This window comes from Anabrus simplex, chromosome 9 (genome assembly GCF_040414725.1).
Source record: "Anabrus simplex isolate iqAnaSimp1 chromosome 9, ASM4041472v1, whole genome shotgun sequence".
NCBI lineage: Eukaryota > Metazoa > Arthropoda > Insecta > Orthoptera > Tettigoniidae > Anabrus > Anabrus simplex.
The window spans coordinates 134,086,723-134,110,259 of record NC_090273.1 but is presented as its reverse complement, the minus strand read 5'-3'; the positions used below and the strand labels follow the sequence as shown (position 1 = coordinate 134,110,259).

General features: G+C 40.1%; 1 protein-coding gene across 1 annotated transcript in view; it reads left to right on the top strand.

Annotated features, from left to right (window-relative positions):
• dac (dachshund) overlaps nucleotides 1-23,537 on the top strand; it is a 1,035,159-nt gene that overhangs the window by 409,641 nt on the left and 601,981 nt on the right. The window lies entirely within an intron of this gene.

The following is a 23,537-nucleotide window of genomic DNA, read 5'->3' as shown; positions in this document are numbered from 1 at the left end:
ATACCACTTTCCAAATTTCGTGGCAGAGCCCGGGCCTCCGGGGGTGGCAGCTAATCACGCTAACCACTACAGCACAGAGGCGGACTGCTTGGGAATTATGCCACAAAATGATTAGTTCCAAGTCTTGCCACCAGGTGAAAATATGGCGCTGCAAGCAGTGGTGGTGGTGGTGGTGGTGTGGTGATGGTGGTGGTGGTGATAATAATTGTTTTAAGAGGAAGTACAACTAGGCATCCATCCTCTACATAACTCTAGTCAGAGGGAAGAAATGGAAGAGATCCGGCACTTCGAAAAATGAAGGCATCGGTCAAAGGAACACAAGGGTCATGAAGGGCGTGAAAATGAAAGATTCCCTAGGCTTCAAGTGCTCTGAGAGTTGACCAAGCATGGTCGGATAGGATAGATGAAAGTGAGGAGCCTGGCACAAGTAAGTGGCAGCAATGCTAGGACTCAGCTGAGGGTCCCGTAGTCGCCAACCGTGGGTGTTATGGTACCGCCCCCCACCCAGAGGGGGAACTGCATGCTGTCAAAAGGTACAATTTTCCGTAACTCTTACGTCAGAATGTTGTTGCAGGAACAACCATTGCGACTGTTTGGTGTGGTTTTACAACCTCCTTCATTCCTGGTTTGTTTTTCTTTGAGGAGATAACCCCTCGTACGCCTGTTAGGTGTACAGTGACATCTGCACCGTATAGGGACCTCCTTGTGCTACACGTGATTCCAGCTTTGCAAGAACGCAACTGTGACAACAGAAGATGCAAGATAGGCCAACACCACATATCGCTCGTCAGGTGAAAGATTTGCTGCGAGAAACATTTAGAAACACATCATCCCTGGGCATTTTCCAGCTGCGTGAACTTCAGTATCCCCCGACCTAAATCCATCTGACCGAGCTCGATAGCTGCAGTCGCTTAAGTGCGGCCAGTATCCAGTATTCCACTGTCGGCAGCCCTGAAAATGATTTTCCGTGGTTTTCCATTTTCACACCAGGCAAATGCTGGGGCTGTACCTTAATTAAGGCCACGGCCGCTTCCTTCCAACTCCTAGGCCTTTCCTGTCCCTCATCGCCGTAAGACCTATCTGTGTCGGTGCGACGTATAAAAAAACTAGCAAAAAAATCCATCTGACTTATGGTTGTGGCGATATTTGAAGGATCGTGTCTGTCAGGGACATATCCGGTTTATGCATAATCTAAAGGCTAGCATACAACGATATGCCACTCTGATTTCACCCGATATGCTGCGAGCAACTGTCAATCATGCCGTGTTACGGATGCAGCATGTTCCTGAGTTAGGAGTCCATATGGAACAGTGTTTGTACTCATAAATCCTAATACACGTGTCAGAATCACCGTTATCATGATTTTGATCTTTCCAGTATTTTTCTGCGACCCTGCTTACAGCGCCATGTTTTCTCCTGGTGGCAATATTTCGAACTAATAATGTTTGTGACATAATTCGCGAGCGCATTTTTTTAGTTAGCATATATACGGAATTTCAGACTCCTGCGATTAATCGGCCTACAACTCGCGACATTCTAACCCATGTCCAGAGTGTTCTCGGTTTAGCTATTAGGAGCACTGATTGTAGCCAACAACATTTGTACAAAAATGCGGCTTTACTTAGGTACTGTGTCAGAACAGGGTAGTTTAGTACCTCCTGATAGTCCTGATAGTAGAGCCACAACACCTCACGTCTGAAGTTGGCTGTGCGAGGCCTAGTGTTATCGTGCTTTAATACAACACTTGTTCACAAGAAATCAAATAGTTTTAAATAGTTTATATGCACAAAATTTGATCATGCTTTGCATCTTCTCATTTCTTGACCATTTATTCTCCAACCAGACTCACCAGCTTGAAAGTAATATTTTAGTATTATGACCGATATGACGTGTGTTCTGATTGGCCACGAGGGGAGGCAACAGTAATGTTTTGTGTGGTTTGGTAGAAAATAGGGAAAAATATGATTACTTATTGAACAGCCCGCGTAATACATTTGACTAGTTCATAAAAAATAGATGCTTAGGATGTGAAGACCTGAAGGTCAACAGGGCTTGTCCCATGTTTGCAGGACGATGTTAAATGATAATTACAGGACATTACCAGAATGAAAGAAACGGACGAAATCTGGAATATAGGAGAAAACAATCTATCCAGCGTAATTTTTTTCAGGGGACAAAGGAATCGAAATTTACGGGTAATTCGTGTTAGCATACATACAACCGGGGCTATTAATTCATAATCATTGCGAAACTGGCGTAAACGTTCACGTAGGAATATTTGTCAAATTATTTCATAAGAATTCCCCAACCTCAAGCACCGTAGTGCAAGGGTTAGCACTATTAGCAGTTGTTCTCGGAGGCCTGGGTTCGATTCTCGTTACTGCTAGAGATGTGTGATTGACAGGGGTTCTGGTGTGTTTAAGAAGGTGCATGCAGCTTTCCTCCGTTGCGGTGTGCCTGGAAGGAACACGACTTTACTTTTACCCAGTCCATTACTCCAATATATAAGACTATAAATTGCAAAGATGAGCTTGTGGAAAGAGAAGTATTCTTCAAATCACACTGCTGAATTAGTTTCCTCCCTCGGTTATCGCTGCGACTACAGTTCATAGATTTATTTCCCCCGCACGGCGGTATTTTAGTGACGCAATCTGTGAGTGTTAGTTAGGTGTGGCCGGTCGAAGATGAAGACAATCAGGGTGATAGCAGAAGACACATCACTTCCATCCCTCCCTCGCCGCTATAATACAAGACGGAGGGGTGCTGTTAGTGTCAAAATAAAATTGTGTGGCCGTGTGTTTTACTGCCCTGGAAAACAATACCGAGCTCCCCCGCTATGTCCTGCTCAAATGAGTGATGCTAGATGGCCATGAACACGCGTAACACCCATCCCCCTGCAACATACAAAGAAGCGGAACCATCTCTCTTTATTGACAACTTGTCGTGTTCCATGCCGGTTTAATTTCCCTTATTTAATATCGTGTGAAAAGTGGTTAGGATACTCTTATAACTTAATGTATTTGACCAGTATTTCTAAGTGAACGTTCACAACAGATTCGCGTGGATTAGAAGTGTTGAATCGAATCAGGAAGAAAAAATCTCCTCAATATTATCACTGAAGAAGTAGGTTCAGTAGGCTTTAGAGGACCGTAGCCAGAAGCAATAGAGAAAAGCGAATCAAGCTATACAGAGTGAAGCGAAATTTGCGCACTCGGGCGTCGCAGCGCGATTCCTCACATGCCAGCAATAAAAAAATATCTTTCAAAAAAGTTCGTCCTGCGAGTATATCCGGGAGAGAAAGGTCGATGAAGAGTGGCAATCTGGCAACACTGTAACCATATGTAGGGTAACTACCTCTGTCATCAGATTGAAGTCGTGCTGTTCAGTTGGTGCAGTGCATAGAGTTTTGGGATAGCATGCAAGAGGTCGAGGGGTCGATCCTGGGTTGAGGGGTATGTTTTTTATTTTGTAGATGTAGTCCAGCTGGTATGGTATCTGGCATCTTAATCGTCAACGGCGATTGCAGTGGGTCCGCTAAAAACCATTTGCACTTACATACTACTATCCTAGAAATCGACCAACATTCGTTTTCATTGGTCAGCTTTGCAAGACGCCCTTTCCACTACGTGGGCGTGAACTTTTTCGCATCACTTCACCCACTAGATGCGTTACTAAATTTTGTAAATGTACGATACATGTGACATAAGAAACGGTGTCTTACTGTATTCATCATCATCATCATCTGTTTACCCTCCAGGTTCGGTTTTTCCCTCGGACTTAGCGAGGGATCCCACCTCTACCGCCACAAGGGCAGTGTCCTGGAGCTTCAGACTCTTGGTCGGGGGATACAACTGGGGAGTATGACCAGTACCTCGCCCAGGCGGCCTCACCTGCTATGCTGAACAGGGGCCTTGTGGAGGGATGGGAAGATTGGAAGGGATAGGCAAGGAAGAGGGAAGGAAGCGGCCGTGGCCTTAAGTTAGGTACCATCCCGGCATTCGCCTGGAGGAGAAGTGGGAAACCACGGAAAACCACTTCCAGGATGGCTGAGGTGGGAATCGAACCCACCTCTACTCAGTTGACCTCCCGAGGCTGAGTGGACCCCGTTCCAGCCCTCGTACCACTTTTCAAATTTCGTGGCAGAGCCGGGAATCGAACCCGGGCCTCCGGGGGTGGCAGCTAATCACGCTAACCACTACACCACAGAGGCGGACGTCTTACTGTATTACAGTATGTAATGTCCGATGGAAATAAGCAAATAAAAAAGCGCCTCAACCCAGGATCGAACCCTCGACCTCTTGCATGCTAACCCAAAACTCTATCCACTGCACCAACTGCACAGAACGAGTAATATGTGCTGACAGAGGTAGTTACCTGCATATGGTTACAGTGTTGCTAGATTGCCAATCTTCAGCGTTCTTTTTCTGCTGGATATACTAGCAGGGCGATCTTTTGTGAGAGACATTTTTTTTATTGCTGGCATGTGAGGAGTCGCGTTGCGACGCCCGAGTGCACGAATTTTGCTTCACCCTGTATAATGCGCAGCCCTATCATCCCGGCAATTTAAACGTATATATATCCTAGAAAAACACATATATGTAATAGAGGAGAAAATAATTTGAATTACTAATTCGTTATTACGAGAATATTTTAATCTGTTGAAATTGTGTAAGGTTACTGTAGATAGAAGAATACAATTCATGAGTGAGAGTCAGTTAGCACTATTAAATCAGGAAAACAACAAACATAAAATCATAGGTTCGATGATAAAAAACGGAAAAACACTGGTGATATAAGTACATGTTTTGGTGTGGTTAGAAAGATGTGTACCGGGCGAGTTGGCCGTGCGTGTAGAGGCGCGCGGCTGTGAGCTTGCATCCGGGAGATAGTAGGTTCGAATCCCACTATCGGCAGCCCTGAAGATGGTTTTCCGTGGTTTCCCATTTTCACACCAGGCAAATGCTGGGGCTGTACCTTAACTAAGGCCACAGCCGCTTCCTTCCAACTCCAAGGCCTTTCCTCTCCCATCGTCGCCATAAGACCTATTTGTGTCGGTGCGACGTAAAGCCCCTAGCAAAAAAAAAGGAAAGATGTGTGTAAGGAGGTTAAAGGAGAGGGAGAGGTAAAATATACAAGTATGTAAAAACACATAGGAGTACTTTAATTCAGCACAGAATAGACAAATATTTATACCTTGATTCTTCCAGGTGAATAAAGATCTATTTGGGAGGAGTCTGTATAGATCTAGGATTAAATAAAAGTGTTCTATTCTCTTTCTTTTCCTCAGTAAGCTGTTTCCATATTCTTCCAATATTAATAGCCCATTATGAAGTCGAACTGTGGACACAGGAAATGGATTATCCGGAATTTTTCTTTCAGTACGCTCATTTAGGTTGTTAGACCTAGAGATCTTTTAAGAAATATTTTTCTTGAGAAGTCAGCACGTTTCTGTGTCCATTCTATCGGGTGAGTTGGGCAGACGAAAGCGAGGCAAAGCTATAAGACCCTTCCTAAACTGCTGCCACCCAAGACGAGCAAATGGAAAGGTGTCTTTATAGCATAGCTCAAAAATGTTATTACATCAAACGAGTTGGTATCCGCTTTATTGATGGTCTGAAAGAAGGGGACTCATTTCCACACCCTTCCTTCCTTCCTTCCTTCCTTCCTTCTTTAGTTACTTCCGTCCAACTTGAAGGGCAGCGTTCTCTTAAAGGCATATCCCACCGTAACTGAGAGCTCTTGGTGGACAGGTGAAAGGACTGACACAAAATGTCTGCATCACCACGGATAATCAATACTCAACAAAACTTGGGATTAATACCAACCTCAGTTACTTAATAATGCACATGACATTTTGGAAACTTCATCCAACCAGTTTCACGCAATGCAACGAACTCTCAGTGTTCTTCTAAAAGAAAATGAATTAATTAAACAAATTACATTTGGCCTCCTAGACGCGTGGTGCAGGCCTTTCGAGTTGACGCCGTATAGTCTCTGTCTATGATGAACTCTTACCTTGAAGAAACAACCAGCACCTGAGCCCTCGGATTTAACGAATGAATGTTGCCGGGAATCGAACCTCGAATCCATTGGATCAAAGGCCAAAACACTAGCCATTTAGGAATAGAGCCGGAGAAAATGGTGTCCTAATCCCTATGTGGTGCAGGCACACACCCAATGGAGGTGAGCTGCATGCACCATTTGAACCACGTACAACACCTTCTTTCATTCTTAAATCACTGTAAGTACCAGGATTCAAACCCGGGCCTCCAAGGATGGTAGGTAAGGAGGCGAGCAAAAGAACATTGGGAAGTTATTCATCCAGCATATAATGTCGAAACTATTAAAGATATTGATATTCTGTTTTCATATTCGTAAATGATACCTAGGAGCTTGTAAAATAATGTGCTACTTATTCCCATGGAGTGATTAATAGCCGAGATATTGATACTAACTCCATAATTTAAAATGGTACGGCACAAATACATACAGATTGCCTGAAAGTTCAATCGCGTACAAGTTCAAATATGTATTTTCAAAATCGGACAGTTACTTTTTGAAACATCAATAAAAACCGCATTTGGGCTTTTGCGTGCCGCATCAGACGGCGTGCGGTCGGCCAAGGACGTATTGGCACGCAAGCTGTTTCCTGGCATTGATTCCAGCCACAGAACGAATACCAGGCATGTACTGTAAACTATCGTACACATAATGTGATGTACCGTAACATACCCTGGGCTTTCAACATTATTGTATGACTGGCGAAGGGAGATTACAGATTTTTGTTTCTTGTTTTGAAATCCATGTGTAACAGGTTGCACTCAGTTTGGAGTCTTTCCCCACGGACGCGAATGGGAAGGATTTCGAAAGGATGTCGGCCGTGGCCTATCTCAAAGGTACCAATCCGGTATTTGAATGGTGTTGAACATGGGATACCATGAAAATCACTTACAGGTCGGGCGAGGCAGGACTCGAACCCGAATGCACACATTATTCATTTGCTTTTCTAGAAGGAGCTCTTCAGTTGTCCTGTGTTATGTTTATTTCTCAATTCTAAGGACAAAGCTATATTTTATTCTTTATAAAAACATCAACCCTCCCTGTCGTGTCATACGTTCGCCTGTCATACACACTTTGCAAACCCATCACATGTGGTCGATATGCTTACATGCCTGGTATGTACTCTGTGGCTGGAATCACACCCAGGAAACTGCTTGCGCGTCAATACGTCCTTGCCCGACTGCATGCTGTCTGATGCGACATGCAAAACCGCGCATGTTGTTCTTATTGATATCTCAAAAAGTCTGATTTTGAAAATACTTACATATTTGAACTTGTACTAAGTTGAAATTTTAGGCCAGCTGTATAAATTTGTGCCGTTCCATTTAAAAATATGGAGTTGCTATCAATATCTCGGATATTAATCACCCCATGAAAATAGGTAGCACATTATTTTACAAGCAACAAGGTATCATTTACGAATATGAAAATAGAATACCGATATCTTTAATGGTTTAGATGTTAATTCCGTGTAACATCTTAGGTTAACAACCCTGTATATAGTAAATAACGAAGAGAAGTTACGCGCAGAAAAAATGGCCAATTGCATACCTTTGGAATGTGAACCCAAATACTTCCGATTTCACATCGGATGCTCGACCGATTGAACTATTGTGGTCTCGGTGATATCTGATACGTTGGAACGGAACATGACCAAATAAGCTGGAACTTCTTTTCAAACTGTATCTTCAGTAGAAATATATCTTTCAGATTCCATGAAAACGGATTTATCAGTCCCCTAAAATCCTAAGCCATCTAGTAGTCATTAATCTTCTGTTGCTGACATAGCGGGTTCGATCCCAGTTGACGTCGTTTCAATACGACAATCTCGTTTCGTTGACTTCCAGCAGGTTAAATGACTTTTTTTGGGACAAAATTGCGGCAAACTGGCGTCTCCTAAACTCTATTGCTAGCATTTTATTATTATTATTATTATTATTATTATTATTATTATTATTATTATTATTATTATTATTATTATTATGTTCGTTTTACGTCAGACTAACTACTTCTTTAAAGCTTTCAGACACACCAAGGTGCCGAAATTTTGTCTTATAGGATTTGTTTTATGTGGGAGCACAGTTGTTAGAAAGCTGTCCTTCTGAGCACATGTTTCAATCAAGGCCCAGTTCGGTGATATTCGAAGGTGCTGATATTCACCAGATTCGTACTGGTAGATTTAGCAGAGTGCTGAACAACTCATACAGGACAAAATTTTCCGGCTCCTCAAAGTCACTGGAAGTGGTAAACGGGACATAAAACTAGGTTTCAGCTGATTAAACCTCATCACCAGTGCTAAACGCTGGATTAAATTCTTCCTGAGACCTCCGGCTCAGGGAGAGAGTTACCCCTATGAAGTATGTATGAGCAATCGCCACAAGTACCATTTCAAAAATGATATTAAATAGTAGTTTATCTTATCACAACAGAACTGATCTGTGGGCAAGAGTTTACCGGATAATATTCGTAACATCGTTTATTTCAAGGTTTCCTTGAACCAGTATCCCCTGCGATGCTTGCTCCGAGGCACGAGTTGCCCATATCTCAAACGCCGAGATCCTGACCTGCTCTAACCAGGCAATGAACACAGGAACGCTAATATTGACTTCTGTTGTCATAAGCCAATAGGTCACATTACATTAAAGTTATAGCACCCCATTCATCAATCGAATGGCAGAGGGGACCTTCATAGGCTGTAAGCACAATCCGGCACCTGGGACCCAGCCTCGAAGCCATAACCTCCCACAGGACACATACCCCCGCCCCCTCCCCAGAATAATTACATATATCCTGACGTGTTTCAGTATATTACCCACGGTAGGACTGTCAGAATCAAACCGCATGTCGTAAACAAACGGACGCGATTTATCACTGTTTAATTGTTAAATACAAGTTAACTAATCTCAAAATGAAATGGTCTGTTTTGATGGATGGGTATGTTAAAATAACACAAGATAATATTTATAAAATACTGACTGTTACATCTGTTGTAGAAGTGTTAGTTTTTCTACAACAAACATTTAGACAAGCAGACAAAAGTGAAACCGAACGTGAAATTTGTCATCGTATACTTGAACCGAAATAGTGGAAATTTTCAGATATGCATGAAAAGTTTACTTTAAGAATATTTATAGTAAGAGTTCTTAAATTCAAAAACATCCGCGGTAGACTTTACTTATCAGCAAGATGACACTTTGATCTTACCGCAAACATGTATTCCATGAATCAGAAGTTTACAATGTCAAGGGCGATATGAGAGCAGACATAATTCATAATAAACACCCGTTCTAAAAGTAACTGCAGTTTATATAAAACGATTCAAATTATAGTGAAGAATGCCACTCAAACATTCTCACACTTCAGATGATGATGATGATGATGATGATGATGATGATGATGATGATGATGATAATGACAATAATGATAATAATAATAATAATAATAATAATAATAATAATAATAATAATAATCTGGCTGAGTGGTTCAAGTGAGAGAGTACAGGCCTCCTGACACGAAGATGGCGAGTTTGATACCGGATCGGTCCAATGGTATTTGTATTGTAAGATTTTGAAGGTGATCAAATAGGCCTGCGTCATGTCGATAGAATTTCCGGCATGTAGAATAACTCCTTGGGACAAAATTACGGTACGTCGGCTTCCCTGAAAAAAGTAAGAGTAGTTAGTCGAGCATAAAAACAATAACATTGATTTATTATTATTATTATTATTATTATTATTATTATTATTATTATTATTATTATTATTATTATTATATTCATTAGTCCGGTTTACGGGCTGAATAGATCAGTTTATTGGCCTTCGGTTGAGACAGAACCGGATTTGATTACTGGCCGGCTCGGGGACTGGGCACCCAGCAGTAAAACTGTGTCAAATCCACATCAAGTGCTGATCTCGGTATAGAGCGAAAAATGCTACAAAGAAGAGTATTCTTCATAAGACTTAGGAATTCCGGGAGAAGTTTGAATCCTAGCGGGATGCAGATTTGGCCCTCACTTCGATAGCTCCTATAATTGACGTAGCAGGTCTTGAATTTATATCCCGACATAGTCAGTTGGCATTTAAGAGTGCTACGTACGAGAAACACATGTTTCTCCAACTTCTCCGAAAGACGACTGTACTTAACACTTTTATTTCGTTGATACGACTGTGAATGATATTTCTACCAAGTTACGTATATCCATGAAGTGAAAGACTAAAATGAGTCGTAAGATTCTTGCTTAAATTCATATTTTCTACAACATTTCAAATTATAGGAACATCTTCAGAATTTCTGGAGGACAATCGGTGGGAATTTGAGTGTTAAACTAATCACATGTCCTCTTATACTAGATGTGGTACAGTTGGTGAGATGCATGTACATTTTTAACCGCACACCCGACCTATCATTCTTAAACCTCTGGTGGCACCGGAGGCTACGTAGGAGGACATTTGAGTGGTAAAAAGAGACGGCCTCCAAGTGAAGGTTATCCCACCCTTTACTTAATTGCTGGGCTGTGATTTGTATGTAATTAGTATGCCTAAATATAAACAAACATACTTATCGACTAGAAATGTTCAAAAATGTGGAGTAAAATATGGACTAAACTTTATCAAAATGGCACAGAATAAAGAAAATTATATCTGCATTAATTTTTTTAAACATTTATGAAAAGAGTACAGTTAAAGATTTATTGCTTAAACAGAAAAGCTATAAAATAAGAATTTAAATAAGCCACAGAACAAGAGTTTAATGCTATTGATATGGATCGCAATGGGGTGATTGACAATGGCAAAGCCAGCACGGAAAATTAAATAAAGTGCATAGGACATTTCATTTAAAACCATTAAGATTAAATTAATAAAAAATACCAGAATCCAGCTTTGAAATATTTATGCTAGTGGGTCAGGTGGTAGCGCGCCGGCCTAACACCGCTGGGTTCCATGGTTCAAATCCCGGTCAATCCACGTGATATTTGAGCTCGACAAAGCGGAGGCCGGACAGGTTTTTCTCTGGGTTCTCTAGTTATCCCTGTCATCCTTCATTCCACCAACACTCTCAATAACATTTCATCTGTCAGTCATTAATCATTGCCCCAGAAGAGTGCGACTGACTTCGGCAGCCGGGGCAATTCCTATCCTCGCCGCTAGTTGGGGCTTCATTAATTTTATTCCCGACCCTGTCGAATGACGGGAAACAGGCTCTGGATTTTTATTTTCATTCATTTTCTGACAAGAATAACTTTGAAACCATAAAATATGAAATCCATTTGTAATAAAATATTAAATTATATAAATACAGTATATGTCAGTTTATCTCAAATATATAATGCCGGAAACATAGACGAAAATGGAAAATAAAATGTATCCCTTGAATCATTGCAATATCGTAATTAGTAAACATGAAACAAAATTTTATCCATCTCTACTCATTTGGAGTCTTCGTACAACTATACCTGTCACTACAAGAATTCGAACCTCGGCCTACCTGTGGGCCTAAACTTAAATCCTGCCCAACCAGGCGTGGCGGCTAATAAAGGCCAGCCGAGTGTTTATGACCGAGCCTCACTCTGCCCCTGTAATCTCTGCAGGTTTATTTACTTCTCCTGCGGTCTCTTTCGTCTGTGAATCTCCGCTAAGCTCCTTCTTCTAAATCACTCCCCACACATCTCGCGCCGCGCCGGTCTTCTCAACACAAGGGTTATTTCAGCGTCCCCGTGCACAAGTACTCTCCAGAACCACTCTTTGGCGCATCGTGTTCAAGATGAGGACACGTATTATGAAGTGAATAAGAATACAAAGATTGGAGTCATAATAGTGCCTGGCAGGTGTTCGATTCCAGATCTTGTATGAAAGTTTCAAATCCTGACAGAACGTTTAGAACGGAACGGAACGTTCTTAGCCTTCAAGGGAAATAGAAAAGAGCCTCAGTGGATCAGAGGTAGAAGGTTGAACTAATTATCTCAAACTCCCTGGTTCGATCCCGGCCGAGATATTTAAGAACAGTCAGAGACATTGGAACTCCATGAACTTCTTGTTGGCATGTTAAAGATCACTAGTGACTCAATCCGTGCTACTTGACGAAATTAAATTAATGCACCCATATGAATTATCCAGTAGAATTCAGTTTTTGTCGCTAGATAGCAGCTTATTTGGAGTTACGAAAATGGTTTATAGATCGCCTAAATGGCACCACTGGAGTCTGCAAGTTGGTATCTACAACGTAGGATTATTATTATTATTATTATTATTATTATTATTATTATTATTATTATTATTATTATTATTATTATTATTATTATTATTATTATTATTATTTCTTTCGTTTTGCCAACTTGGACCACGTTAATTCGATTTCAGCTGCTTCTGGGCTTTGATCTGCGTCCAGTAATCCATTCTTTCACTCTGCAACCTTCTTCTCTCTTCCGTCCGTAGTGTTTGGGTCTGCAAATTAACTTTTTCTTGGAAACTCTTTGTGTTCTTTATTTTCGACTTGTAAGTTTTCCTGTTGCTTATTTTCGATCCTTGTATTCCCATTTCTGTCAGGTTGTTCTTCACTTCCTGATGCCAGCGTAGCACGGTTTTCCTGGTCTCAAAAACCTTACTACTTGGTTGGTTAGTCTTCCCGGGTCCATTCTGTAGATATGTCCAAAGAACATGTTTCTCCTCTTCCGGATGGTGTCTGAGATCTTTTCCATCTTGCGGTACAGTTCTTGGTTTGCTTTCTTTCTGTTTGATGTAGCCTATCCTCTGTTCTTTGGGCTCCCAGTATCTTCCTTAGAATTTTTCGCTCCACGAGTTCTAACTTCTTGACCAATCCTACCTTTATCAGGTTCAAACATTCAGCTGCATATAAGGCTTCTGGACGGATCGCTGTCTGGTAATGTCTGAGTTTAGCATTGATTGAGATCTTCTTCTTGTTATAGGTGTTCATACTTAGCTTGTATGCCAAGTTCATTTTGTTGATACTCGATATCAGTGCCTCTTTGTCTGGCAGGTTGTTATCTATCCACTCTCCCAGATATTTAAATTTCTCTATATTACGAATCCTCCCTCCCTCCACTGTCATCCCTCTGGGTAGTGTTCCGATGTTGGTCATGTACTGTGCCTTCTCGAAGGAGATCCGAAAGCCTGCCTTACTTGCTTGTTCCTGGAGCTGGGCAATCTGGTTCCGTGCCTCCTCTACTGACTCTGACAGAATCACAATGTCATCCGCAAAGGCTAGGCAGTCGACTATTATTATTATTATTATTATTATTATTATTATTATTATTATTATTATTATTATTATTATTATTATTAATAATATTTTACGTCCAGCCAAACATGCCCTCTGACACTCCCGGCACTAATAGCCATACGTTAAATATTTAAATATTATTATTACTATTAATATTACTTAGTTACAGTTTGCTTCACGTCGCACTGACACATATATCTCTTGTAGCGACGATAGGATATGAAAGGGCAAGACATGTGAAGGACGTGAAGGTGGGTTTAATTAAACTATAGCTTATTGTGTGAAAAAGAAAAGCACGGAAAACCATCTTCAGAGATGCACACAGTAGGGTTCAAACCCACCCCAAATACAAGTTGACAACTACCTGACCCAGACCGCGCAAGCCACTACATGACCCAGACCGCGCAAGCCACTAGCTGGGTATTATTATTATTATTATTATTATTATTATTATTATTATTATTATTATTATTATTATTATTATTATTATTATTATTATTAATCGTTATGCCCGTATAAGGAGCGCGATTGAACTTCAGCTGACGTAGTCGCCTTTGCCATCTGCCAAATTCTCTTCACCTTCTTGCTGTGGCTTTTGTTGCGGCCTTCTGACCAGGTCTTGTTGGTGGCAGTGCTTGGATTGTCTGAAATGCGGTGATTGATTGATTGATTGATTGATTGATTGATTGATTGATTGATTGATTGATTGATTGATTGATTGATTGATTGATTGATTGATTGATTGATTGATTGATTGATTGATTGATTGATTGATTGATTGATTGATTGATTGATTGATTGATTGATTGATTGATTGATTGATTGATTGATTGATTGATTGATTGATTGATGAGGAATCGAGTAAGTCCGAGAAGTCATCAGGAGGACGTATCAGAGAGTACCGGCAGTGCAAGAAAGTGAAGACGAACAGTCGAGCATTTCCAGAGCGCCATTGGAGTCTGTTTGTTGCGACTTCTAATTAAATCCGCTTCGTTTCGGTCAGAGTGACGTATACCACGCCCTTACCCAGTGACTGAACCTCCGACCCAGGACATCTGTTTTATTTTGCGGTTTCCCTCTAACATTTGGTGGTGTTTTAGAGGATACAACCACCCTCCGGGCTGAATGCTTAACATACACTGAACTGAAGCATACGAAAGTGCGATTGTTTTTGAAAATTTATCAGGAATATCTGAGAAATGGATTATGTAATTTGTTTATCATAGACTTGACTATGAAAGGTCAATGACCGTTTCCTTGAAGTTGAACACATCTTGTCTCCCCACTAGGAGCGGACCAATCTAGCAGCGTGACCTCGCTAAAAGCTAAGAGCCTGGTCCCCAGCATCCCCCGGTATTCTGTTTATGATGTGCTGGGGTGTCGCTGGACAAACAGACGTAACTCGGCAAACACGTGGAACACTGCACGGCTGGTTCTCATGCTGTAGCCAGCAGGTATCGCTGATTGTTAGGCGGAGCACAGTCAGGTTAACAAATATCAGTCTGCACTTATAAGAATCTAGGACTATGAGAAAGTTGCAGCTATGCAGACAGGAGTGAGACAACTTTGCACTTTGTCCCTCTCCTTTTCAGTATTTCTATAGAACAGGTGGAAAAATAAATCAAAGAGGAATTTATAAAGGAAATCACAATCCAAGAACAGGAAAACAAAACTGTGGGATTGTTGTGTTATCTGAGTCTGCAGATCTGGATAAATTGCTGAACGATATGAACACATTCTTGGAGAAGGCGTACAAGATAATTATAAATACATCTAAAATAAATAATGTGCCGGAATTTAGTCCAACAGGAGTTTGAGCACCTTCAAATACCACCGGACTGAGCCAGGATCGAACCTGCCAAGTTGGGGGCAGAAAGTCAGGGCCTCAACCGCCTGAGCCACTCACCCCGGCCACTCAGAAACAAAAGTAACTACCGTATGTTCGATCAAACAAAGTCAGGTGATGCGGGTAATAAGATTAGGAAATGAAGTCTTAAAGGACGTAGTTGAAAGTTGTTACTTGTGTGGTAGAAAAACTAACGATGACAGAAGTAAGAAGAACAATATGCAGTCTAGCACAAACAAGGAAGGTTTTCCTTTACAAAAGAAATTTGCTCACTTCGAGCATTAGAATTTACAAATATTTTTTAAGACTTTCGTCTGAATCGTGGCATTGTATGGAAGTGAAACATAGACAATAACTCATTCAGAAAGAGAATAGGAGGCGATACGCAAGAACAGAGCGAATGTGAGGGATAGATCGAATCTATATATTAAAAAAATTGTAAAAACTAAAGTCAGTCAGTCCGGCCATTCTATCCGGTCAATTTCCTTCACTTTTTAACTGAAAGGTATTCTTGCACAAATTTGTCATCAGGTACTATTAATCACTTAACTTCCGCCTTCCTCAAATTATTTGATTTTTCAATTTTTTTGTCACTTTGTAGCAATCATATATTTGGTTGTAATTGGGGTACGGGGTTCGTTTTGGTATAATAACGCTCACTGGATCAAGCTATTTCATTTCAGCTCTTAACTATTCAAATTGGTTGATTCTGAGGATACTTATATGAGTGCACATTCAATTTGACGTCTCATTTCTTCAACTTTTTTTTCTTCATTGAAACCATCATATCTTTCGTTCTAATTGAGGTATGCAGTTCGTTTTGGTCTAAAAACAATCAGTGTATCAAGCTCTTTCTTTTGAGGTAATAACTACTTAAATTGGTAGATTCTGATAAAAGTTATGAGTACATTTGACTCCATGGCGAAGATCCATGAAGGACTTTTTAACATTTCAGGGCTTAGTGTTGTTCCAAGGAACGTTTAATTCAATTTCTTTGTGTGATGTATTTTCAAGTGTTTTGTTCACACAATAGTACATTCCATTACCGCAGCAGATCACGTGCTTTATTTCATTAACTCAAAACTTTGCAAATACATCCGTGAGGATAGTAACGAACAACACCATACTTTGTACATTGCGGGAAACTGCTACTTACAAATGAAAAGATACTGGTGAACTACATTTTTGCGGCCTTTTCCAATAGTCAGGTGTAAACAAATTCCAATAATCAAGAAATGGGAGCAGAAACTAGGCTAGCAGTAGCCTCCAGCATGAAGGTTCTAGATTTTCCAACAATACAGGATATTACCACCTGTTACCCCACAACAATTCTTGATCAATAATGGACTACTTGACTTGTAATGGCGCAGCTCCCGTGTCACGATCGGCGGGTGAATACAATTTTGCTAAGCGATAAGAAAGTGTGTATACCGACCAGTACAGCACAACCAGAAGCTGTTTAATATTAATACAATGGACAGTGTCCGTGGTGTGGGTGGTCACCTGGCCTGCAGGTAAGCTACTCCACGATAAGACGAGTAATATCTTTATTGCTCCGCCCTGACTAACCGGCCCCTCCCTGGACATCAGGTACAGTCACCGGCACACAACGTTGACCACTACCTACTGTCACGACACAAATGTCAAATTGCATGGATTCAGAAGTGGCAGTAGAAGTTTATTGTAAATACTGTTTATAAAATGTGAGGGGCAGTGATTCTTCGCTCTAGCAATATTACTGGAAATGGTGATAAAGGCTTGCACATTTACATTTTCACCTTTCACGGCCTGTAAAGAACTTTTAAAATGTAATGCAATTATTAAATATTTTTTCAATTGGCTTTTACGTCGCACCGACACAGATAGGTCTTATGGCAACGATGGGACAGCAAAGGCCTAGTATTGGGAAGGAAGTTGCCGTGGTCTTAATTAAGGTACAGCACAAGCATTCGCCTGGTGTGAAAACGGGAAACCACGGAAAACCATCTTCAGGGCTGCCGACAGTGGGTTGGAACCCACTGTCTCTCGGATGCAAGCTCAGAGCTGCGCGCCCCTAACCGCACGGCCAACTCGCCCGGTTTTATTAAATACAAGTACATCCCGAATTAAAGCTACGTGTATACATTTCACAAATCCCCAGCAAAGAAGCCGATCTTATAGTACTGTCAGCACAGACCATTGCCTGATGAAAGCCAATCAAACTTTGCTATTTTTTGCTGAAGATTTGTTACTTATATACATATGCGTTTATCCAGAATGTATGCTTATTTAATGAGGATAATGGGGCACGAAAACTTAAGTTTACGGATCTTTCTTTGTTGTGTTTCTAAAACGTTATAAATGAGAAATTTTCTCAAAAGCGAAATTTATACGATTTTTTTTCAAATTAAATTTCATTTTTGCTTTCTATTCTTCTTCTGAAAACTCTCCGTTGACCCTTAAGCTCCAATACCTCGAGTTTTTCGAAGCAGTTCTGTGAAGTATTTGGGGTCCTACCGATATTGCAGGTGCTGAACTACATATCAGTAAATACAATTAAATTGTACGTGACAGGATAACACGATATGTCCACGTATGTAGACTACTTACAATAGTGGACAATTCTAAATTCCTATGGAGGGAGCTGGTTAATAGAGCAAACGTCTGAAAAGCCTTACATCTGATATGTTTTGACATGCTCTATTGGTGAAAAATATGTAATTCCCTCCATGGGAATTTAGAATTTTCCATTCGGAATTGCTAGGCGGGCAATAATTCCATTGTGGAGATTTATCTCCCGTATGCAGTTATCAGACTGTGCCTCATATATAGGCTTCTGATAAGCTCACCTGTATACACCCAGCGTCAGGTCTGACACATCCCACTCTGACGAGTCTAGTGTCAGTCCTAAGACGAAACGCTGGTTAATAGAGCAAACGCCTGAAAAGCCTTACATCTGATATGTTACTTACAATAGTGTCACTGATTTATGTAATGTGACTTCCGTTATCTTGTATATTTTGTTTGCTATACATTTTCTCTTCTGTGTTATGCTTTGAAATACAGAAAATAAAATAAATGCACACTCTTATTTTTAATGAATTGATATTTTACAATTAGATATAGGAAAACGTGATTTTAATATCACATTAATATTTCGTATACCTTATTGTCAGTTCCTCACCATTGAACTGCCGCGTATAATAATTCATTTTCTATGTTTGCCACACGAGAATGGAACCGGTTACCGGATGACATCAGAGGAATACCAGGCACATGTCATTTAAGAGAGTGTTAAGAGGTACAACAAGATACGAGTGCACTGTGCGTTTTTTGTCTTCCATTGATTGTGCTATTAAAATATTAATACTAGCTCTTCTTCTTCTTATTATTATTATTATTTTAAGTATGTCTCACTTGGTTGAGAATAGAATAGAAGGCCTTTAACCGAGCTCGATAGCTGCAGTCGCTTAAGTGCAGCCAGTATCCAGTAATCGGGAGATAGTGGGTTCGAATCCCACTGTCGGCAGCCCTGAAAATGGTTTTCCGTGGTTTCCCATTTTCACACCAGGCAAATGCTGGGGCTGTACCTTAATTAAGGCCACGGCCGCTTCTTTCCCATTCCTAGGCCTTTCCTATGCCATCGTCGCCATAAGACCTATCTGAGTCGGTGCGACGTAAAGCAAAACAGCAAAAAAAAAAAAAGAAGAAGGCCTTTCGTGGACACTGCTTTGCATCGGACTACGACGTGTATGACTGGGTGAGTGTCCGCTAGCTTTTTGAAGAATGGAATTGACCGTTTCATCACCTAGTGCGGTAAATGTCTTAACAATTCTCGTGATTACTTTTGAAGTACAAATTGTTCTGCTATAGTTTTTAGCAGATCACTTTCCGGAGCACTTCCATAAATACATAACTATTTCAGTCACTACAAATAAGTTGACCCTGGATATTTAGGCAGTCATCGGTTAACACGTTCACAGTAGTCTATCCTGCACAACGGTTATGCTATGAGCTTCGTCTAAGCATTAGGCTTACGTGTACGGCCCATCAGAACGCCTACAATTTATGTTACCCTCGCTACATTACGAAAGAACGTGCTGGTTGTCGCTTCCTATTAACTAGACCAAAGTGTTGACTAGCCCGTTCTTCCGTTATATCGGCTATCGATAGTAATATAAATTCAAGGCGTTCTGGTAGGTCCTATCCCTAATATTTATGCAAAACTCATAGCATGACCGTTGTGGAGATTAGATTAAATTGTTACCCGCTTCAGTGAGTTTGCATCTAACTTAGTCTAAACATCCGGGCGCTACTGATAAGTAAAGTTAGAAAGGGATAACGTAAGTAAAATCAAACGCCATGCAAGCAGAGTGTTGACCATAAGAATATACCTCGACGCACCCCTAAGAAATGAATAACAACGTCTACTATTTAATAAAGATGTCGCAGAAACACTGTTCCTGTCTGTACCATCCGCTGTTTAAACACTACCCACTATAAATCACCCAGAAAAGGATAACTCCCTGCTTGTAACACACACGATGTTCCGTTTATTGCAGGCCACAGTATGTATCATTCAGCCGTTTACAACTCACGGAAACTATGTTAATGTTGGATTAGAACCCTTCCTTTTATTAGTTTATATGTTGTTATAAACTTGTCCGAGCAAGGCGACTAATTCTCTTGAGAAAGATATACAGACGAGGGCAGTTCCAGCACAAGACAAGTCTTAAGAATCTGTTCATGTTCGTAATTAAGAATGCATTTTATGCAATAAACTTACTGGACTTAGCACGGCTATTGAATTACTGTGAAGAAACAAGAAGAACATTAGAGAAAAATATGGGTGAGAAATGAGCCTCCGTGACACAGGCAGCCTCTCAATGGTTCATATCCCGGTCACTCCATGTGAGATTTGTGCTGGACAAAACTGAGGCGGGACAGGTTTTTCTTCGGATATTCCGGTTTTTCCTGTCATCTTTCATTCCAGCAACACTCTCCATTAATCATTCCCCGTGAATAATGCGACAAGCTTCGGCAGCCAGTTCAATTCCTACTATTTTTTTTGTTTTTTGTTTTTTGCTAGGGACTTTACGTCGCACCGACACAGATAGGTCTTATGGCGACGATGAGATAGGAAAGGCCTAGGAGCTGGAAGGAAGCGGCCGTCGCCTTAATTATGGTACAGCCCCAGCATTTGCCTGGTGTGAAAATGGGAAACCACGGAAAACCATCTTCAGGGCTACCGATAGTGGGATTCGAACCTACTATCTCCCGGATGCAAGCTCACAGCCGCGCGCCTCTACGCGCACGGCCAACTTGCCCGGTACAGATAGGTCTTATGGCGACGATGGAATAGGAAAGGCCTAGGAGTTGAAAGGAAGTGGCCGTGGCCTTTATTAAGGTACAGCCCCAGCATTTGCCTGGTGTGAAAATGGGAAACCACGGAAAAACCATTTTCAGGGCTGCCGATAGTGGGATTCGAACCTACTATCTCCCGGATGCAAGCTCACAGCCGCGCGCCTCTACACGCACGGCCAACTCGCCCGGTAGTTCAATTCCTAATCTCACCGCTAGATGGGGGATTCATTCATTCCATTCCCGACCCGGTCAAATGATTGAAAACAGGCTGTAAATTTTCATTATGGCAGAGGAACATACAGAATATATAGAACAAAAATGAACTTAAATTTCACACTCATTTTAAGGACAGAAGTTAGGTAATTGGTATAATTTTGCAGCTTGCTTCGACTAAAAATAATAAAAAAAATAGATCTGGTATCCTACTCGTAATAGACTAGTCAAATTTTCATCACATTATGTATAGAATGTTCTTAACTGTTATTATACATATTAAACATCCTAATACAAATAGTTCATCTGCAATGGATTTTTATTTGCGTATTTATTTATCAGTACCATTCTCTGCTGCAATAACACTCGTATCTTATACACGGAAGCCTCCGTGGCTCAGGCGGCAGAGCGTCGGCCTCACACCGTTGGGTTCCGTGGTTCAAATCCCGGTCACTCCATGTGACATTTGTGCTGGACAAAGCGGAGGGGGGACAGCTTTTCCTCCGGGCACTCAGGTTTTCCCTGTCGTCTTTCATTCCAGCAACACCCTCCACTATCATTTCATCTAGCAGTCATCGATCATTGCCCCAGAGGAGTGCGACAGGCCTCGGCAGCCGGCACAATTCCTATACTCGCCGCAATATGGGGGCTTCATTCATCCCATCCCTGACCCCGTCAATCACTTGAAAACAGGTTTTAGGTTTTCATCCTATACACGGCAGATAACAACCACCCTCGTCGGAAGGTCTGCCTTACTAGGGCTGCACCGGACTAGAAATGTCCACACGATATTTATTTATTTATTTATTTATTTATTTATTTATTTATTTATTTATTTATTTATTTATTTCCCGATTGTGTATGCATTTAACTTCTCAGATATATAACACGGTTTTTGCATAACTTTAATACAAACACCCCGATCTTTTGTTATTGCATTTAAAAAACAGACAGTATCCGTAATGCTGTGTGTGAATAAAGAAAAATGCACAGATTTTGAGTGTTTCAACTCCACACTTTATATACTTATGGGATAAAATGAACTACCGTAATGCAGTTCTTCTTTACTTAATTATTATTTATAACGTCATACAGATGATTCTCAAATATAGAACTCAATTATTATGGGAGTGTACTTGATATTATTATACAATGATTTGTTTGCATACATACTTCACCATTTCTAAAATGATAATGATTTTAACTAATGAGCTATTGGATGAATACATAATTTTAAAAGGTTGTACCATTTTTGTTTTGGTTTTGCAAATAAAACTCATATTATACATATCATGATAATGTCACATTTAATGTGTTAGTAATGTTGTGTGTTTCCGAAGTTTGTATTTTACCACTGAAACAAAGCGCGCAAGGAACGAACAAATATTGTTATTTCGAGTGATATGTTTGCGATTCTGCTCTTTCATCTACTTGAATATGCTACTCCAACAAACTGTGTGTGTGTGCTTCTTGTTTGCTGTTTGCACTGTTTACTAACCACATCACCGGCCATGATTTAATCCTTGCTGGTAATTTCCATTATTTCCACCTCTCTGAATTCCCAATGAATATTTTCTCCTTGCCTGGCTAACACCTCCAGGCGAATTAAACAGGAACCCAATTGCTATGACGTGCCAAAGCTCGAATGTCACAGTACCCATACACCCAAACACAAAATACGTAGGCGTCACTAAAATATATTTCCCTCGGTGTTTGATAACTTGTTTGAATGTACCCATTCATAACACAATTAGTAGGTAGTATAAGGACTATACAAAATTTGAAATTTAAAGAACTATCCAATTTCTTGTTAATAAAATTTTCGACTTTGAAATTTGAAATTTAATATTTGTATTAAAAGCCTTTTGTAATTTCCGTTGAATTTTAGAGTAGATTATTTTAGTTATTTGAAATCTAGTAATTTTATTTCAATCTCTTGCAATTTGTATTTATAAAGTAGCAATGCTAAGTAGTGGTGGAAGTCTGATCTTTAGCTTAAATTAATAATAAATAAAAATACATTTGGTTAAATTAATAACTTAATTAAATAGGAGTTTAAGGAGGAAATTGGGGGGGGGGTGATAATTTTAGAAATTCATTAATAAGAATTTACGACTTTTGCTCTGAAATTGAACACATCTATTGAAAATTTTAGTGATTCTATATTGTGTTAAAATTTTAATTCATTAAATCCGAAATTACGTATTTAATTTACATTTTGTTGAGCAAATCACCATGACTACAGATATGAAATAAAACGCTAGGGACTAAGAATATGTTTTTACTTATTAGAGATATTAATGCATATTTTCAAGATACCACGAGTCAAAAATCATTTTACGCCTAAAACCTTTTATATGTGGGCTCCAAATGCAGAACTCTGAAGGGTATCATAGCACAGGAACTCAATTCGTACAATAGGAAGAAAAGAAGGTGTAGGAAAACACCCAGCAACCTGTTCATGAGTTAACCATTAGTAGGTTACCAATAGCGACCTTATATTTGAATAATGCCACATTTCTCGCCACAAATAGCATCTAAGCATCTCTGTTCTAGTTTCAGTATTACATACAAAAATTATGATATAGAATTTGTTTTTAAAATGAATTAAAATGGCATCCTCAAAATAGGAAAATGAGCTTTTATCGATGAATTATTTTTGTGATTTGAAATTTAGCCACTGTGATTACAGTTCTCAGCAGTTTGTAGCATTTTTTCACTTTTATTATCTTCATATATGTTTGAGGGTAAAAAAAATATATTTTAAGTTGCAATTTAAATCTATGGTGGAATGTTGATGTTTTGCTTGAAAGTATCCATTAATAACATAACTAAGTGG